Here is a 20,975-nt window from a genome sequence, read left to right as displayed (position 1 = left end):
GCACTGTCTGGTGGTCACTGTGGTCAGTCACTAGTAAACTCTGCACTCTCTACAGTTCTACAGTACTCCTAAGCTCCAGTAAATCAGGTCAATCTCTCTCTCTCTCTCTTCTAATCTAAATGGAGAGGACGCCAGCCACGTCCTCTCCCTATCAATCTCAATGCACGCGTGAAAATGGCGGCGACGCGCGGCTCCTTATATAGAATCCGAGTCTCGCGAGAATCCGACAGCGTCATGATGACGTTCGGGCGCGCTCGGGTTAACCGAGCAAGGCGGGAAGATCCGAGTCGCTCGGACCCGTGAAAAAAAACATGAAGTTCGTGCGGGTTCGGATTCAGAGAAACCGAACCCGCTCATCTCTAGTAATTAGATAGGGAAGCATTGAAGGTTATGTGGGTGAGTCTGGAATTTGATAGGCTTGTCTGAAGAGGTAAGTTTTCAGGGAACATTTAAAGGTTTGGAGACTAGAGGTGAGTCTTATTGTGCATGGGAGGGCATTCCACAGAGTGCAGGAAGCACAGATAAAAACCTGTAATTTTGAGTGTGAACAAGTAATACATGTGGATGAGAGACGCAGATCTTGTGCAGAGCGGAGAGGTCTGGTAGGGAGATATTTTGAGATGAGTGAAGAGATGTATGATGGTGCAGCTTGGTTAATAGCCTTGTATGTAAGTAAAAGTATTTTATATTTAACACGGTAGAATATCGGTAAACAGGGGCGCAGGAATGTTTTGTGGTTGGGGGGCATAGTAAAATATATATTTTGGCGCTCCCCCCATTCACATCCCACCTCCCCCTCCCCCATGCGGGTAGCTCTTACCTCTGACTCCCCGCGGAGACTCCTAGTGTAAAAAGGATGCCGCTGGCGTTGCATCCTACTGCCACATGCCCTGTCCTGGTCGGCTCTTCACTTCAGTGATGCATTACTGGGAGGAGGCATGGCCATACATGGCCTGCTGGGACACCCGCCGCCTCTGTAAATGTTGATTTACTTACAGGACCAAAAGCAATACTTAAAACCACACTTAATACACTTTAAAATAGAGCTGCTGCAGCCGCTGTATGCAATCCGTAACCTACATACTTATTACTCAGTTTGCGTACAAAGTCCCGTACCGTGTATGCACTTTGCATACTAACGCCGCGACGGACGTACAGAGTACACGCGGTGCATACACACACAACTACACGCCGTGAGCACTATGCAGCTTCACGTGTGTCTGGAATACACTTACAAATCTAGCAGGGAAAGGAGACACGACACCAATTGTATTTAGGAAGTTGGGATCCGACCCGCCAACATATAATTGATAAAAGGGGGTTACAACAAAGATACAATTACAATAACAGAAAAGAGGCTACAATACAGTGGTACATACGTTTGGTTTCGCCAGCGCCATGCGGCCCCGGTGCTCAGGTCTATCAGGCAAGATGACCCTTCAGAGAGAGAGATTACCGACCGGCTAGGCAGCTTGGCTTTTTATACAGTTGATCAAAACATTATACAATAGACACTGTGTGCTCTTCTTCCATTGGTTCGGGGGTGGGACATATGCTGTGCACCGGGGATCATTGGTCAGCTCAAGAGGTGGGTGATGGCTAAGACTTGAGATGTGATTTCTGTTGTTTGCATCAGAGTTCCCGCCCCATGACCAGTTAAACCCCTCACATTAATCATACATAAATCTGGTATTATTAATAACTTATTGTTGCAATATGTGACAATATTCTTATACCCACCAGATTAATGTTTACGTGACTCTGAACAATATGATCCCACACATGATATGATTATCTATTTCCATCCTCAAGATATACACATATATATATATATACACACACACATATATATGTACACATATACACATATACATACATACACATTCCTGTTATTACAATTTGTTAAGGAACATATATATATATATATATATATATATATAAATAAACACACACACATTTCCAAAAGTTCAGACCATGAATTACCTTAGCTATCTAAATGTCTGGTTTGTAATTTGTCAGCTATTGCAAATTGAGTTTCTCTTCAATCTAGGTTCCTGGATATTGTCTTTTTGTTTGTCCTGTCTTCAGATAAGACAATGACAATCCAGTATTTATTGTCTTCGACAGATACTGGACAACTCTATTTGCCTTCTTCATAGAATTTCAAAGCTTTGCGTAAACAAGGCCGTCTGGTACATTGTAGCAGAGTTTCTGGGAGGATAATTTATGTGTGAACCATCTTCTTGCTATTAGAAGGATGAGCAGACAGTGGGTGATTTATGCATTATATGGATATATAATATGTCTTTGTGGCTTTTCCATGCGAGTACAAATGCCTCCGTAATTACTCATACCACGCGCTAACATGCACAACCGTGTGAGCGATCATACGCAATTTGCGAATTTGTGCACGCACAGCAGAATAAGTACGCGCACGGAGGCCATCTGTGTGATGTTTGTATGTGATGTGTGTACTGTAATATTTTCCGACTTCGACACCTACCACCCAGTAATGCATCAGTGGTGAAGAACCGGACAGGACAGGGGGCAGCACACTGCGGAGCCAGCGGCAGGCTTAAAGTACATTAAGAGTCTCAGCAGGGATCCGGAAGTAAGCACACCCCCTCCCCAGCGCCTGCGCCTCTTTTTGGTTTGGGGGGTCATGCTGCCCCCTTGCCCCCCCCTGTTCCAACGCCACTGCCAGTAAACAATGGAGGGACTGACAGAGCGGGTCAGCAGATGAAGAACATCTAGCAAGGAAGATTAGCCTCGCAGCTGCATTTAAAATGGATTGTAGTGGTGAGAGCCTATGTTTGGGAAGACCAGTAAGGAGACTATTACAATAATCAATGCGGGAGATGATGAGCGCATGGATTAGAGTTTTTGCAGTGTCTTGTGTAAGATAAGGATGTATTTTGTATATATTTTTTAGGTGCATGTAACATGATTTAGAGACAGATTGAATGTTTGGAACAAAGGACAGTTCAGAGTTAAGAATGACACCTAGGCAGCGAGCTTGTGGGGTAGGATGGATAGTCGCATTGTTAACAGTTCTGGAGATATCAGGTTGGCAACTACTCTTGGCTGGTGGGAAAATAATTAATTCTGTTTTGGAAATGTTGAGTTTGAGGTGGTGTGATGACATCCAAGATGAAATGGCAGACAGGCATTCAGTGACACGATCCAGTACAGATGGTGATAAATCTGGGGAGGATAGGTAGATTTGAGTATCATCAGCATAAAAATGATACTGAAATCCAAGGGAGCTGATTAGTTTACCAAAAGATGAAGTATAGATTGAGAAAAGCAGAGGACCCAAGACTGAGCCTTGCAGTGCTCCAACTGATAGAGGTAGAGAAGAGGAGGTAAAATCAGAGAAGTGAACACTGAAAGAGCGATTAGATTGGTAGGATGAGAACCAAATAATGGCTGTGTCCTGAAGTCCTAGGGATTGTAGTGTTTGTATGAGAAGAGAGTGGTCAACAATGTCAAAAGCAGCAGAGAGATCTAGAAGAATAAGAAGTGTGCAATGGCCTTTCGATCTAGCAGTGACCAGATCATTCACTACTTTGGTCAGTGCGGTCTCTGTGGAGTGTTTGGCACGAAAGCCTGACTGAAGTGGGTCCAATAAGTTGTGGGAGTTGAGAAAGTGTGTAAGGCAAGTGTAGGCAAGTCTCTCAAGTAGCTTGGAGAGACATGGGAGCTGAGAAATGGGACGGTAGTTAGAGAGAGTGTTTGGGTCAGAATTGTGTTTTTTCAGAATGGGAGTAATGACTGCATGCTTAAACAGAGAAGGAAAGATACCAGTAGAAAGAGAGAGATTACAGATTTTAGTTAAAATTAGGATAAGCACAGGAGACAAAGTTTTACTGACTTGTGAGGGTATAGGATCAAGAGGAGAGGTAGAGGAGTAGGAGGATGAAAAGAGTGTTGATACGTCATCTTCACTTTTGGGATCAAATGAAGAGAAAGTGCCAGAGGATTCAGGTAGGGAATTGAGCAGGTCAGTGGCTGAGGTAGAGCATACTATTTCATCTCGGATTTTATCAATATTATCCTTGAAGTGGGGAGCAAGTTCTTGTGCACAGATAGTAGCTAGTGGGGGAGGTGAGGGAGGGTAAAGAAGTGATTTAAATGTATTAAAAAGTCGCTTGGGGTTGGTGGCATAAGAAGAGATGAGAGACTGGAAACATGTTTGTTTGGCAGTGTCCAGGGCATGACGATAGGCATGGTAGGTGGTCTTATATGTGAGAAAGTCACTTGGATTCTGAGATTTACGCCACTGACATTCTACATTACGTGACAGTTTTTGTAGGTGTCTTGTTGATTTAGAGTGCCACGTTTGGCATCTAAGCCTACGTGAAGTGTGATGGGTAGCTGGAGCCACTTCATCAAGGCCACGCTCTAGAGTCTGGTGCAGGTGGGATACAGCATTCTCATGTGTGGTAAATGTAGAAATTGGTGAAAGCAGTTGTTGCAGAGAAGTGGAAAGTTGTTGAAAATGTATATTGTTAGTATTTCTGCGGGTTAGAGGAGGCTTGCTTGTTTTTAGTGTCATAGAGTTTAGAGTAATGGAAGAGATTGGGAAGGTGATCAGGTTGTGATCAGAGAGAGGGAACAGAGTAGTAATGAATTCAGAAACTGAGCAGAGCCTGGTGAACACAAGATCAAGGCAGTGGCCCTACTCGTGAGTAGAGGAGTCAGACATTGGGTGAGGCCAAGAGAAGAGGTTAGAGAGAGGAGTTTGGAGGCATGAACAGATTGTGGACTGTCAAGAGTTATATTGAAATCACCCATAATGATGGTGGAGATGTCAGAGGATAAGAAGTGTGGGAGTCAGGCAGAAAAATCTTCTAGAAATTGTTGTTTGGGTTGCCCAGGAGGGCGATAGATACCTGCAACACGCAGAGATAAGGGGGTGTAAATCCTGATAGAGTGAACTTCAAATGATGTAAATGCGAGTGAGGAAACCTGAGGTAGAACTGTGTATGTGAAAAATTGGGACAGTAATATTCCAACCCCACCACCTTTACAATTACCAGGCCTGGATGTGTGTGTGAAGTGGAAACCACCATGTGACAGTGCTGCAGGGGAGGCTGTGTCTGATTGTGTGAGCCATGTTTCTGTTATAGCCAGCAGATTAAAGTTGTAAGATATAAAGAGGTCATGGATGGATGTTAATTTGTTACAAACAGAGCGTACATTAGGCACATTTTAGTTACTTGGAGGGTAATGGGAGACATGTGATATTTATGAGGTTAGATGGATTTCTATGTTGTTTTGAGACAGCTGAGTGTGAGTGGGAAAGGTGGTTGGGGCCTGCATTTGGTGATATTAGTTACCAGCTAATAAAAGCAGAAGAGTGAGATAAATATTGGTGGATGTTTGTGAGTGTTTATTATGGTTGCCTATTGTGGGTGTCAAAGTAGTTGCAGAGAAGTAAGTATTATGCTCATGAGTGTTTAGAAGAGGGGAGGGGAGAATAGAAGCTGTAATGTGCACAGAGGGGTGAGTTTTAGGGTGAGAATTCCATGAATTGAAATAAGAAACAGTAGTTTGGTGAACATGCTGTGGTAGTTTGTGAGTTAATTTTGGGTTAAGTGGTGTAGGAATAAGTTGTTTAAATTATAGTTACCTTTCCTTGATGTTGCACAATGTTTGTTCAACTATTTTTTTAACTGTTCAGATAGCTCACATCGTTAATCCATGCTTAGTTAATTCCACACAAGCTGTACCCCCAGCAAACTGACCCCTTGACCGAATCTAAAGAAATACTGTGTCTGATTAAGATACAGGCCTACAGGGCCGTATTCACAGCCCGATTTGGGTAGAGATCTGTGCTGAGCGTGCGGGGGGAGATGGGGGGGGGGGTGCTCATTTCACCCAGCGGGTGAAATGAGCGACCTGCTAGATTGCCAATCTAGCACGAGCGATAGCGATGCACGGGGCCGCGCATCACTATCGATGTGGCGGTACACACGGAGTGATCACTGCTTAAAATCTAAGCAACTAGTCAGATTGCTTAGATTTTAAGCAGCGATCGCTCCGTGAGTACCCCCCTTACCTCTGAACATTTGGTCACCTGATTGAAATGCTAATTGATCAAAGAACATAGATTGCACTGGGTGGGTAAACAGGCAAAAGCCTACTCTAAACTAATCCACAATAAATTCCATCATATACATAGGTAATGACAAGAAACACATTATATCACATATATTCAAACAGATGAGAAGCATAAGGCTTGATGTAGTTTGCACGCAGCATGTGGGTTAATCTGAGACTTGTAGTGCAATAGAAATGATTTCACATACATTCAAACAGATGAGAAGCATAAGGCTTGATGTAGTTTGCACGCAGCATGCGGGTTAATCTGAGACTTGTAGTGCAATAGAAATGATTTCACATATATTCAAACAGATGAGAAGCATAAGGCTTGTTGTAGTTTGCACGCAGCATGTGGGTTAATCTGAGACTTGTAGTGCAATAGAAATGATTTCACATACCTGAAAGATGAGAAGAAATACAGATGATTAGTCCAGTTTCAAGCAGAATAAAACATTTTTTTTAATGTTCAGATAGCTCACTTCATTAATCCACACTTAGTTAATTCCATGCAAGCTGCACCCCCACAAAGTTGACCCCTTGACTGAGTCTATGCAATACAGGTCTGCGACAGAGAATGCAGTACGGCCTCAGGCTGGCAGTGATTGACAGCCTGATGTCCTTTGGGGGCAGGGAGGGGGTAGCAATGGCCTCCTTTTCTCAAAATGGAGGCGTGTTGTCACCGTTGTGGTGGAGAGACTAGAGACTAGGACAGGACCACTGTCTGAGATTTCCTGGCATCTTTGTTAGCTGCAGCCATTGGCTTGCACAGCCCCATGGGGCCGGCCATTTTACAGCTAGCACTGCTACGTCCATGTAAGCAGTAGGGATAGCTAATCGGACCACCTCTGAATCACCTCCTGCCTATACACCTTTAGCCACTTCTCTTTGCGTCACACAAATACTGTATGGTGATAAAGTCCTGCTGTAAGATTTGTGGATTGACCCAATGCACTATTATTTAGATTGGTACCGTAATTATATTAATTCTCCGGGTACTATGCAGACGCAGTAACCAGAGAATGGCCTGGAACTGGGAACTTCATGTAGTTTAGATAAGGTAACTACCAGATTCTCACCCAAAGGGACACATTTCACAGCAAGTCTAATTGTTTAAATCATCTGTTCTACACCTGCCTTGAGTGAGATTACATAGCTGCACATGTTTTAGTGACTAGTCAGTGGAAATCATGGGATCGATTCAATTAAGAATGAGTTAGGCGAATTGCTGTTGCAACAAAATGGAGACACCGGCAACACACCCCAACTTGCCCCCATCTCGCCCCAAACCTGTGGAGTTTAGTATACATCCCCAAAGGGTTGCAAACTCAAATCTGCAAGTTTGGAGCTAATGAAAGTGCGGGACACTACTGTATTCACTCGTGCTGTGAGCTGACTCGCGGCTGATTGAGTTAACCCCCAAACTGACTTAATTGGGGACAAGATGTATTAAGTAATACATTTTTAATGCCATACATGCCACCACTTACCGCGTGCAATGTTGATTATTAATGCCGTAAGCATGTAGATTTACAAATATAAATGCAAAGGACAGCTCTCCCAATAAGAACACTGCAACATGGGAACTTCTGGGTTTATAACCCAAGAGTCTTTCTGTACAGGCACGGCTGTCAGGAAATGCATGCACAATTCACAGGAGACAATAGGAGGGATCCTATTGGATGTCTCTATGGTTATTATGCAAAAAGAAGCCCGTAGGCTTCTATAGGCAACGTCATTGATAGATGGTGATGCCTATTGTGTACAAGTTCTAGAAAGCTAAACTTTCCAGAGCTTGATACATATTGGAAATGCGGCCATGCCTCCAAAAAGTTGTCAGAGTTTTGGCCATATTTTGCCCTGGGTCAGGTATGATAGCTGGGAGTGGTAGTGCATGAGTGGCATTTCTGTAGGTGATATATGGTGTAAGGGAGCAATGATGAGTGAGAGGTAGTTTTGTATTTAAGGGATGGAATCTGTAATAGTGTGTAAGAGGTGCAACAGAATGGCGAGAGTTGATAGATTTGGCACTATTTGCTAATATTAGTGTAATACCATTAAGGCAACGATGGTGTGGTGTATAAGTAAGCTGGCGGCATTTCCTAACTCAGTCCAAGCCTGGCAAAGAGTCATGGGTTCCCCAACCAGACAGTGACATACATTACTAATACCCACTGTCGAAGTCAAAAATATGACATAAAAAGAACATACAAACTACACACATATGAGTCGCTATACTTGCAAATACGCGCAGCGAGCACAGCAATATATGGTAACACATGCATTTACACGGTCATGCCACAGAGATGGATTCGACACTTATTTCATACAGTACATAACTATTATAATATCAAGCGCCAGACATCATGATGATTTAAAATTATATAATGAAGTAGTGTCATGTATGTGTATTATTTGAACGAAACCAGATACACCTGTCATATTTGGTATTTAAGCAACCAGATTAATGTGTAGATTCATTTGATACTTGTTATAAAGTTGTAGGACATTGCAACAAATAATTATGATTAAATGTATGTAAGCTAAAATCACTTTTATTAGAACAATAGATATTCCAAACAGGTAGTGGACAGGAAGCTCAGGCCAGCCCCTTTGGACGTCCCCAAGGCTGAACCTGTTTAGCATATACAAAGAGACTAGTGACTCATCATGAATGAGTAAGTTCCCTCCCCTAAAAACTAGATAACACATTGCTGATCACACAGGAGCTCAGTTGCTGTTTGGTCTGAGACGATGATGGAGTTATTGCCAGATCAGTTCCTGTATTTATTTGCTGCGAGAGAGAGAGATATTAAGAGGAGGATGCATTGAAATATATGGTAATTGTATTGCTGGCCTGTAACTGTAACTTTATGTAACTGTATGTAACTGTAACTGTATGTAACTGTATGAATTAACTGCTTACTGTATTAGTTGTAACTATAGGTATACTGTACATTGTAATATATTGAATCCATATCCTTTTAACAACAAATATATACATCAATGAGCTTTGGAACTCAGATAATGTGTGGGTGTATTGTTTTCTCTTATGGGATGCAGTGTTTTGCGATGTACAGCGAACTTTTATCGTATATGGTAATAAGATGCGCCTGGCGTCTGCAGTATATATTAGAGTGGGCATTTTAAATATTTGTGAGAAAGCAATTTGGCATTCACACCTCGTAACCCTACCATAGTTACCCCTAGAGTACTTTGTTTATTTTCTTTACATCTGGGTATAAACTTGAGGATCCCCAGTGTATGTATGATTGAATGTATTAAACCCGGGTTTGGGGTGATTGGTGATTTCCGTAAAGGTGTAATATCACTATACAGGGCCCTAATTTTATGATAATTATAGGGTATCAATATAATATACTTAATTGTTGCTGGCTGCAGTGGTTATAGATCTGCTCTTATTATAGAACTTATCATTCCCTGCACTTTGGTCCTGTTCTTTCTATGGGGGTCATTCCGAGTTGATCGCACGGTAGCTGTTTTTATCTGCCGTGCGATCAGATAGTCACCGCCTATGGGGGAGTGTTTTTTTGCATAGCAAGGCTGCGATCGCTTGTGCAGCCGAGCTATGCAAAAACATTTTGTGCAGATTAGGAGTAGGTCCTGAGTGACTTACTGACCCGCTGCAATCACTTCAGCCTGTCAGGTCTCGGAATTGACATCAGACATCCGCCCTCCAAACGCCTGGACACGCCTGCGTTCAGATCACCACTCCCCGAAAACGGTCAGTTGAAGCCCGGATCCGACTCCTGCCTGTCAACCTTCTTGCGGCCGCCGCTGCAAAGTCTTTCTTCATAGATCTTGTCATTGCCCAGTGACGGCCGTCGCCACGTAACGATGCGCCTGCACATTGCAACCGCAGCGCATGCACAGTTCTGACCCGATCGCACGGATGCGAAAAAGTGCAGCGTGCGATCGGGTCAGAAACACCCCCTAAATCCTAAAGCCTATCTACCTATTAATTGTCTTTTGTAAATTTGAGTTCAATTGTATTGCAACAAACCTGTCATTTTCTACTTTAGTAGAATAATTTAAAGATCCCACAGATAACTGGTAAATATATATGCTTACTATTGTCAGGATTTCTCTGTAAAGTTATGCTCCATCTCACTGCTTTAGCCTTATCTAGGAATAAATCTCTTTCTCTCACTGTAGGATATAGTATTATGGTAATTATCTCTCTCTTTTGCTTATTTTTGTCAGCTACTTATCACTGTGCAATGGCGTACCATCAGCTCTGCTCTCTCTACAGCTCCCACTGTCACTCATTAAACTGATTTTTTAAAATAAGCATTATTATGAAATGACACTGGCTTCAGCCCCTTTCCAATATGGCAACTGCCTAGTATCACATTAACGCAAACAGTAACAAAGGAGTGGAGTCTAATGCACCCATGGTTTTTGACAGAGATCCCTACAAAGAGGTTTGGACTACACTACATCCGGTATGAAGGCCGTATGTTCTTGTTACTAACAAGATAAATAGGTAGTAGCAGTCACTCAGAGATGTCAGTAAGCTGTGATCTGATACACTTGAGGCCTCATATAAACCACAGGTTTTAGACAAGGAGAGTCAATAGCTAAGTTCAGAGTAGGATGCAACTCTGTGTACACGTCCGCAACAAATGCATTCAATAGCGTTACTGCCTCACAGCACTGAGGTCATAGGTTCGATTACCACCATGGCCCTAATTGTGTGGATTTTGTATATTCTCCCCGTGCTTGCGTGGCTTTCCTCTGGGTACTCCGGTTTCCTCCCACAATCCAAAAATATACTGGTAGGTTATTTGGCTTCCAACACAATTAACCCTAGCGTGAATGTGTGTGCATGTGCATGTGGTAGGGACTATTGGACCTTATTCAATAAGGATTGCAAATTCTGCTGCAATTAGTGCACGGTCGCAGAAATTAGGGAAGCATCCTGCCGGCGCAGCCTGAGTGTGATGGCAGGAGTCCCGCCATCCTTTTAATCGGAAGCGCTGCATGTGACGTGATGTAGCCGTCCCGATAACCCCACCACCATGCCCCCATTCATAAGCCGCCACCCCCGCATGGCTCCGTCTCTGCCTTGGAAACGGAGCATTGCCGCCCCGCAAACCCCTCTGCCTGTCACTCAGCCAGAGGCATTTTTCGCAAATACTGCGGGTTGCATGCATTAAATGCGGGTGCATGTGCAGGACGGGACCTGCACATGTGCCCACATCGCCATTGTAATTATTGCGGTTGGATCGCAAATTACGACCCAACCTGAATTAGGCCCATAGATTGTAAATTCCACTGGGGCAGGGACGGATGTGAATGACCAAATACTCTCTGTAAAAGCACTGCGGAATATGTGTGCGCTATATAAATAACTGGTAGTAATAATAATAATAATAATAATAATAATATGTAAAAATACGTTTTTGATTGATTAAAATTTCACTACCACTTCCCTCCTCTCTAGTTTAACATTTTTATTCAATTATCAAACAGTGAGGACTGAAAAAATACATGGTCTTTGGAACATCTACTTTGACTGTTCTATATGAGACACCTGCCTCATCTGAAGAAAAATCTGGACCTGAGGACAAACCTGTTCCCTTAGCCTACTGTACATGCCTGAGTACAATCCCAGACACCTAGCTTATGGTCCGGATGATAACCTACTCAGACTTGCCCACAGGGATACAGGGAAATTTACGGGTGGACCACACTTCCCCCTTTAGGGGCCAGGTTCCAGACTATGCACTTGAATTATACACTGTTACCAAGGCCAGCATCAGTCGGACTTCCGGGACTCAAGTTCCAGGCCTGGACAGAGAGGGGAGCCCATCCCTGGGCTCTTCCAGGTGGCTCAGATGCAGCCGGGTCAGGACATCATAGGTCATGATGCTGCACATCGTCCTTGCTCGCGCACAGTCAGTGAGTTCCTGTCATATCTTTGAGGAGGCTGTGGAGATGAAGTGAGGTGCTAAAGACAGTGATGAGGGACTGAGGAAGGTGATCAGGGGCTGAGGGCTGTGGAAGATGATGTGGAGCTAAGGAAGGTGAAGAGAGTTAAGTAAGATCCAACCCACTGGTCTGGTCTGTACTCCAAGGAGGGAGGCACTCACCAGTCTGGACTTTCTGGAGTGACTCGAGGCACTCAGTTGTCTGGAGACTGGTTTCCTGTAATTACAGTAGCTCTGTAGCTATCTTTGACAGCTCAGGAGGTGAGGTCACTCACACTTCTGTAGGGGGCTGGGGGGAATAAATGTTTGTTTTTGTTTGTTTTCTGGCTGAGGGGGCAATGAATCAGTGTGTGTGCTTTTTCCCTGAGTGGGCAATCATTGAATCAACATGTTTTATTTATTCCTGTATAGGGCAATGTGTTTTTCCCCATTATGTCTGTTACAATATGTATTTTTCCCCAGTGGCAGACATTTTTTTTCCTGTCAGGGGCCAATGTGATTTTTTTTTTTAATGGCAGCCCTGACTGCTATTCTTTAAGAGTGTCTTTTGAAGCAGAATCACTAATGAACACTGTTGCTTGGTTTATTCTGTAGATATTAGACCAAGATTTTCCCTCCTGACAATGAAAGTCAATGGTCACGACACAAGCAGGTCCACTCTTCTTGTTGGTTGTGGCCTTTAGCATAATGAATGTAGTTCCTGCCAGTAATTGGAATGGCATTGTAGCTCTGTATTCATTCACTAACCTACAATTAAATCATCACTGTGCTAAGCATAGTTTATTACAATGGCCTAAACATAGCTTTCCCCTCCCCGCAGCTTACCTCTCCTGCTGGCTGGCAGATGTTTGTTCAGGATCCTGGCATTTGAGATCCTGGAGCTGGGCGTGTGAACCTTGTCATGATGCCGGTGTTGCATTCCGAGCAGTGTCAGGATTCCGGTATCGGCATTTCAACTGCCAGTATCTTGATCGGATCCCAGTGTAAAGGTTGGAAAAATCTGCAGTGCATGCCCAGTGTCAGCACATTATCCAACCAAATCTACTGTGTGTGTGGATCTGAGCACTCAGTCAGACTAATGGGGCATACACACGGGCCTATTTTTTCCCTCTTTTTAAGCGATCTGTCTAGATCGCTTAGAAATTAAGCCCAAATCATTGTGTGTGTACACCACATAGCAATGGTGATGCATGGTTCTGTGCATCACCATCGCAGACTCAGATTGTGTTTGCATGCAGTCAAAATCTACTCAGAATGCTTAGCAAGTGAGTACATATTGCTCCGTGTGTATAGAATAAGTGATAACGATCGCGCTCTACGTCACCCGAACCAATCAAAATAACCGTTTTTTTATTGCTTAGCACAAATCGCTAGCACAAATCTCAACGTGGGTATGCCCCTTAAAGAGACCAAAGGGCAGCTGATAATCAGCTTAACATGATCATTAGCCCTGTATATGTCTGAAGTACTGTATTGCATAAATTGCACTTTGTATAGGGCTATAGCTTGTTACATGCATCCTTCATGGGCTGGCCACACATGCCCTAAAATTAAACATTTGGAACCCCTCTATAGAAATCCTGCACTTTCCCTTGTAGTAGCGCCCCGATGCTGCTTAAGAATGAACGAGGCTGTTCTCACACTGGTCTCTGTGTGAACTAAACTCATTAGGATATTGCTTGAAATAAATGACATAAATATTTGTGAATGTTATAAACTGTCTTTTCACATTTAAAATTGTATTTTAGAATTAGAATTCCTTTCATATTGTTAAACGGATAAGGAGCTCAATAATGAAGATCATTAAACAAGGCCGTCATGTGTTCAGATTGATCTACACCATGTGATTTATTTGACTCTTTATATATAGCAATTAATACTCATGATTTTAAGAAGAACTTTAGTCAATGAACATTAGCCAGACAATATATTTCAGTTATTATTTAACATATGTTGAGAGCTTCAAAGCAGATTGTGTATTCTACAAGTATTAAATGCTACATTACATTCCAGTAGCATTAATCTACAGCTCTACATTCCTGTCTTGTCCTAACCTGCCTCTGAAATGCCACATACACTGGTTATAGATCTGACACAGTGATCTATTAAAAAGTTACATTTGACTATACTCAATGAAAAATGCAATGATTAAATACTATCATTTCAGCATACCGAGTGATCCATTAAAATAATGATTTCTAGACATATTAAAATCTAACAGCTTCAAATCTGTTTGCTTGCAAAGTTAATATGTTGATTAATCACCTGTAAGAAGTGTAATTTCTATTTAATTAGTGAATAGGATGTTTTCACAGAGACCTTGAAAGAAATTGTGACTGTATAACAGGAATTGGCTAACCTCTGATTTGTGGGCATGTATGGAATGGTATGTCCTACCATGCTGGGACTTGTAGTTCAACAGCAACTTGAGGTTGTTTAAAGTTGGTCTTAAACTTGTATGAAATGAGCAGCAGAAATTAAGGTCATTGTGTTTAATTTTACTGGAAGCGTCATATTCATTCAACTTTGCAATCACTAGCACAAAGTAATTTACCTTGTTAAAACTCGGGACATACTTTGGACACCGTTTGCTACCTTTTCTATATTTGACCTACAATTAATCATGGATCAGGTTAATTGGTGAATGGTAAGACTTATGGGGGGTACACACGTAGAGATGTGTGCTTAAATTCTAAGCAATCTGACTAGATTGCTTAGAAATTGAACACACATCGCTCCGTGTGTATAGCCCATAGTGATAGCGATGCGCAGACGCGCAAGCCGCTATCGCTGACTCTAGATTGGCCTGCATGTAGGGCAAATCTTGTCAGATTGCTCACTTCACCGCTGGGTGAACTGAGAGTTTTTTTGTTTTTATTTCCTCGCTCAGCACACATCGCGCTGTGTGCTGAGCGTTCTGAGATGTGTGCTGAGCAATCTTTGCTAGAACGCTCAGCACCCATCTCTCGGAGAAATCAGCCTGTGTGTACCCCCTTTTACTCTGCACTTTGCACGTAAAATTTTGCCTACATTTATGGGAGAGTGCATAACAAACTCACAGCTGCACCTAGTGTAACCACTGCCCAAGAATGCGTTAAAGCATTCCAATTTCTCTAGTAAAGGGGCCTTGGACTTCCTCCCGCTCCACTCCATCCATGCATTAGTTATTCTAATCCCTCTTTGAACACTATATAATGTTGGACTACATATACGATTAATCTTAAATATAAAACTAATTCTAAATGTACCAATAAATGGGATTGGAATATGGTCCGGAGCATGATATTTGTGCATGGGTGTCTGCTGTACCTAATCTATTTGAGCTAATAAGGAGACAATTTCTTTGTTGTGTCACACATCAGGTTGTAATCAACCTCTAATAAGTTGTATTTCAAAGATTTATTCAATATATAATGGAAGTCCTGGCACTGTAAAGGGGCCTCCTGCCTTTGTTTTATTGGACAAATACTTATACTGATGCCCAATATTAACATACTGTACAAATATGGCAAGACATTGTTAGTGCAAATGCTACATTACACTATTTACACAGAATATAAAGCAAGTAAGTGTCATAAACACAAAACAGTAGATTGTCTATACAGTATAATTAAAAAACAACAAATGGTCACATTTTTCATGGTTATCATTGATCCTTATACAGTGCCGCAACTAGGGGGAGCTAAGTGGGCATGTGCTCCAGGTGCAGGATTTGAGGGGGTGCTGAGGGGTTACAGAGAAGCAGGGTTTTTGTTTTTTACCGGCAGTGCTTTGCTGCTCCAGTAAGACAGCAGACGCTTCCCGGGGCAGTGTCTCTGACCCAAATGTCTGCCCAAAGCTGGCTCAGATGCTGTGTGGGTGAGCCCCTGTACCTGGGATCTCTCCTATGCTGGCTACTGTCTTAAACTCTCTTGTTTGCCATGCAGTGCTGTGACTAGTGTGCGGTGCACCGTGCAAGCTATAGAAGCAAGCTGTTGGTGCTGTGTTTTTCAGCAGGCTATTATCCCGGCAGCCTGCCCAGCACCAACTGATAACAAGCTGCTGGCTACACACCATTGAAAGAACACAGGCTTTTGCTTGTTAACAGGTGCAGTCACAGATGTTACAGAAATCAAAGGCTCATTTTGCTAGCTATCCACTTGACAGCCTCCAACTCTCACTGAGTATCACTACAGCAGCTTTGTGGTGAGTTTAAAGACAGACTTATTATCGCCACTGTGCTCCCAGTTAGCAGTATCAACCTCTCCTTTGCCTCCCAGATGGGGGATTTGTTGTAGCTTATAGGGGGATGTAGTGTAGTGATGTAATGTACCATATAGGGTATGTAGTGTAGTGTAGTGTAGTGTAGTGTAGTGTAGTATTGCAGTATATAGGGGCATGTGGTGCACTGATGTGGTGTGGCATATAAGGGGATGTAGTGTAGTGATTTAGTGTACCATATATGGTATGTAGTGTAGTAATGTATTGCAGTATATTGGGGCATGTAGTGCACTGATGTGGTGTAGCATATAAGGGGATGTAGTGTAGTGATGTAGTGTAACATATATGGGGCGGGATCAGTGATCATGGGCCATAGCCGGTCATTGCAACGATGCTAATCGCATATGTACTAACATATGCAATTAGTATTGCAATGCGATGCCAGGGGTGCCCTGCGATCCCTGATGGTCCCGAGGAGAGTGTTTGCGGTGGCCTCCGTCACCTTCCAGCACCGAGAGGTGACATGTGCTAGGAGTCCCATGGCTCCTCCTCCTCCCTGCAGCCGGAAGGAGACAAGGCTGTGATGCCGGGTGAGGGGGGGGGGGAGGCGAGGGATCCTGGAGCAGGTGAGAGGGGGTAGGTGTAAGTGGTGGGTTGTGGAAAGAAGCCCATAGGCTTCTATAAGGTATCGCCATAATAAGATGGCGAAACCCTCCGCGGAGATATGTGGGCGGCCGGGTCTTACTACATTTGAAAATGCAGTAAAACCCCTGAAAATGGGGGTTTTACCGCATTTTTACCTTAGTACATCCTACCCAGGGTATGTAGTGCAGTGTATAGGGGCATGTAGTGTAGTGATGTAGTTCAGCATGTAGGGGATGTAGTTTAGTGATATAGTGCAGTGGATAGGGGAATGTAGTGCAGTGCTGAAGTGTTATGATATAGTGCAGTGATATAGTGAAATGTATGGGGACACACAGGGGGGCATGTAGTAGAACACGCTGCTGGGGGGGGCATGTGACGCTTAGGGCATTTGGGGCACATAGGGGAATATTGTCCAATAGTATCCCTTTTTTTTAATCAACATTTTTGATAATCTGATTAGTTTAGTCTGACGGTTTGTTTTCTGCACCGTTGTCAGGGCCATATACAATGTATTGGTGGTCTAATTCAGCATGAGTTGCAGTCTTGCGAAAATGTCCAAAACTACAACTCCTTCTACTAGCATGCGACGGGCCATCGAGCCGCATGCCGGGTCCCCCCACCCCCGCTAAAATGTGAGCATTTCGCTAAACAGTAAATCGCTTGCATCTTTAGGGTAGCCCCCTGCCTGCGCAGCCTAGCTGCTAATGCGATTTCCACACCTCAGCGTATGAAGCTGAATTAGGCCCTGTACAGTATGTGGTCCAGATGACAGGGCGGACATTCGAAAACGTTTATCGTGGAATATACTTGTTTGCCAACAGGAAGTCTCCGAGTGCTGTTTGTTGGAGATATACAGATGTAGCCAGCCTGGTCCACGGGCATATGCATCGCGGGTGCAATTTGGTGCACCGAGCTACAGCTATTCTCAACCCGGCATCTAGTTAATGTATTAACTAGGAAACGTGCAGCCATTCACGAGCACACATGGCGTGACTACTTTGCTGTGAGGCTGGCTACATCTGTATGTCTTACTATAATTGTCAGGGGGTGTGGCCATGCTAACAGCAGTTGCATATTTATACTAGAGGCAGACCCTGCCTCCGCTGCATGTTAACCTAAGTGTCCTTATCACCTCTATGAGTACCGCATCATAAAATCATTATACAAACAACAAATTGATATATGCTCCATCAATATAAAACAGTTATAATCTAAATTCATCAATTTATAAACACACAAAAATATACACATGTATTAAAAAGCACATAGCACAGACTGTAGACATGATGTCCACATCAATCGGCACCATTTTCCCGTAGTCCACTATCACAACTACATTACCGTACCTAGATTACCAACATATATTCCGATTCTACTTCTAAATTAGTTCCACCTTTAGCACACTATTTATAAATGCCATGTCGATGCGCATATGTTGCACATCATGTCTATGTGCTATGTGCTTTTTAATATAAGTGTATATGTTTGTGTGTTAGCATTGCCACACCCCCTGACGAAGTCGGTGACGAAATGCGTTGGTCGTGGTTTGCGGACGCTGGATGTGGTGACGTCGATCCGTTGAATTCAAACTACTGGTGCTGGCTACACGCGGCGCGGAAACCCTTAGATGTATGCTGTCCAGAGGCGGCATTGAGAGTAGACTAAGCCGGTGATCTCTTACTACAATGTATGTAAGCTTTTACTTTAATTAAAAATGTTTTTACAATTTGCTCATACTTGCGCCCTCCATTCTTCTTCTTTTACACATATATGTATATATATATATATATATATATATATATATATAAAGTATTGTAATGCCCGGCACTCCCAATGTATTACAATGAATCCGGGTGCCCTCCGCAGCAAACAATCCACAAAAAAGCAAAGAAATGGCAGCGGCACTCCGTTAAAGTAAATCAGCAAACGTGTATTTTAAGTCAAAAATAACATCACAATGGTCACATAAAGAACCAACGTTTCGGGGTCGTGAGACCCCTTTGTCAAGGCGTGAACAGTGTGTACAAGAAACCCACTTACCTTTATAGCACCCAGGTGAATCCCACACGTGGAAGTGAGCGGGGCCAGACGCCGTCAGCCTTGGGGACCGCCGGGGAACTTCCGGCGTCTCCAGGAAGTGACGAGATGTCGGGTGTGTGACGTTGTCGCCATAGCAACCAGTGTCGCATCCCGGAGCACCCGCGCCGGCCCTGTAAAACAAAGTGACAGGGAAAGATTAAGACAGTGGTGACTATTGGGAGGAGCACTCTGTACTGTAAAAACACAGCAGGGACCGGACAAAATATAAATGACTGGGACACAGTGTATGAGGAGTTGAGATGTATGAAAGATCGCTTGAAAGATATGTACGTAGTGGCGTGATAAAATGACGTCAGAAGTGTGCAGAGGTGTATAGAGGGCATGACAGGAGAGAGCTGAGGGGAAAATTGAGAAATGAAGGAGTGGGAAGAGAAGGGAGAGCTGGCAGATGTTTGTGAATTAAAGCAGAAATGGAAGAAAAAGCAATGTAAATGAGACAGAAGAGATGGAATGTGTGAGGGAAAACGGAAAAAAGCGGCTGTGTGGTGTGTATGTGGTGAAACTAAAATTTAAAAGGCTGAGTCTGTGAAATGTGAAGAAAGAAGACCTGGGAAAGACCCTGAGGGTAAAAGGAAAGTAAACGGGGAGAAGATAGTGTGTGACGTGACGCTGAATATGTAAAACGTGCTGACCGTGCTGTGTATAAAAACAAAAAAATAATAAAAACCTAAAAAAAATTGCCAGAAACGTGAAGTGACAAGCTGGACAAAGTGAAGATGTGAGAAATGGCGAAGAGTGAGAGATGCAGTGTGCACTAAAGAGAGGAAGAGAAGAAAAAGGGAAAAGAAAAAGGTGAAACCGAAAGGGCGGTGAAGAGAAGTAGGCAGGCTATGCCAGTGAATGCTTCAAGAGCTCTATTGCAATTCGGGCCTTAACTAGTGCCTTGTTGGACATTAGAGCATTGAGTTCAGTGTATTTAAGACTGTTCCACTGGATCTTGTCATTAAGTCCCCTTGGTGGGAAAATTTCCAATTTAAATATCCAGCGAGCCTCCAACCTCAATAGAACCCCATTCCTGTCGCCCCCTCTGAGTTGTGCTGGGACGTGATCTATAATCATGTGTTTCAACTAGAGATGAGCGCCTGAAATTTTTCGGGTTTTGTGTTTTGGTTTTGGGTTCGGTTCCGCGGCCGTGTTTTGGGTTCGAACGCGTTTTGGCAAAACCTCACCGAATTATTTTTGTCGGATTCGGGTGTGTTTTGGATTCGGGTGTTTTTTTCAAAAAACCCTAAAAAAAAGAGGCGCAATGAGGTAGCTGACTGTGTGAGTAAGATAAGCGACCCTAGTGGCCGACACAAACACCGGGCCCATCTAGGAGTGGCACTGCAGTGTCACGCAGGATGTCCCTTCCAAAAAACCCTCCCCAAACAGCACATGACGCAAAGAAAAAAAGAGGCGCAATGAGGTAGCTGACTGTGTGAGTAAGATAAGCGACCCTAGTGGCCGACACAAACACCGGGCCCATCTAGGAGTGGCACTGCAGTGTCACGCAGGATGTCCCTTCCAAAAAACCCTCCCCAAACAGCACATGACGCAAAGAAAAAAAGAGGCGCAATGAGGTAGCTGTGTGAGTAAGATTAGCGACCCTAGTGGCCGACACAAACACCGGGCCCATCTAGGAGTGGCACTGCAGTGTCACGCAGGATGGCCCTTCCAAAAAACCCTCCCCAAACAGCACATGACGCAAAGAAAAAAAGAGGCGCAATGAGGTAGCTGTGTGAGTAAGATTAGCGACCCTAGTGGCCGACACAAACACCGGGCCCATCTAGGAGTGGCACTGCAGTGTCACGCAGGATGGCCCTTCCAAAAAACCCTCCCCAAACAGCACATGACGCAAAGAAAAAAAGAGGCGCAATGAGGTAGCTGACTGTGTGAGTAAGATTAGCGACCCTAGTGGCCGACACAAACACCGGGCACATCTAGGAGTGGCACTGCAGTGTCACGCAGGATGTCCCTTCCAAAAAACCCTCC

The sequence above is a fragment of the Pseudophryne corroboree genome, chromosome 7, assembly GCF_028390025.1.
Source record: "Pseudophryne corroboree isolate aPseCor3 chromosome 7, aPseCor3.hap2, whole genome shotgun sequence".
Classification (NCBI taxonomy): domain Eukaryota; kingdom Metazoa; phylum Chordata; class Amphibia; order Anura; family Myobatrachidae; genus Pseudophryne; species Pseudophryne corroboree.
The sequence above is the reverse complement of the archived record's forward strand: the minus strand, read 5'-3'. Positions refer to the sequence as shown.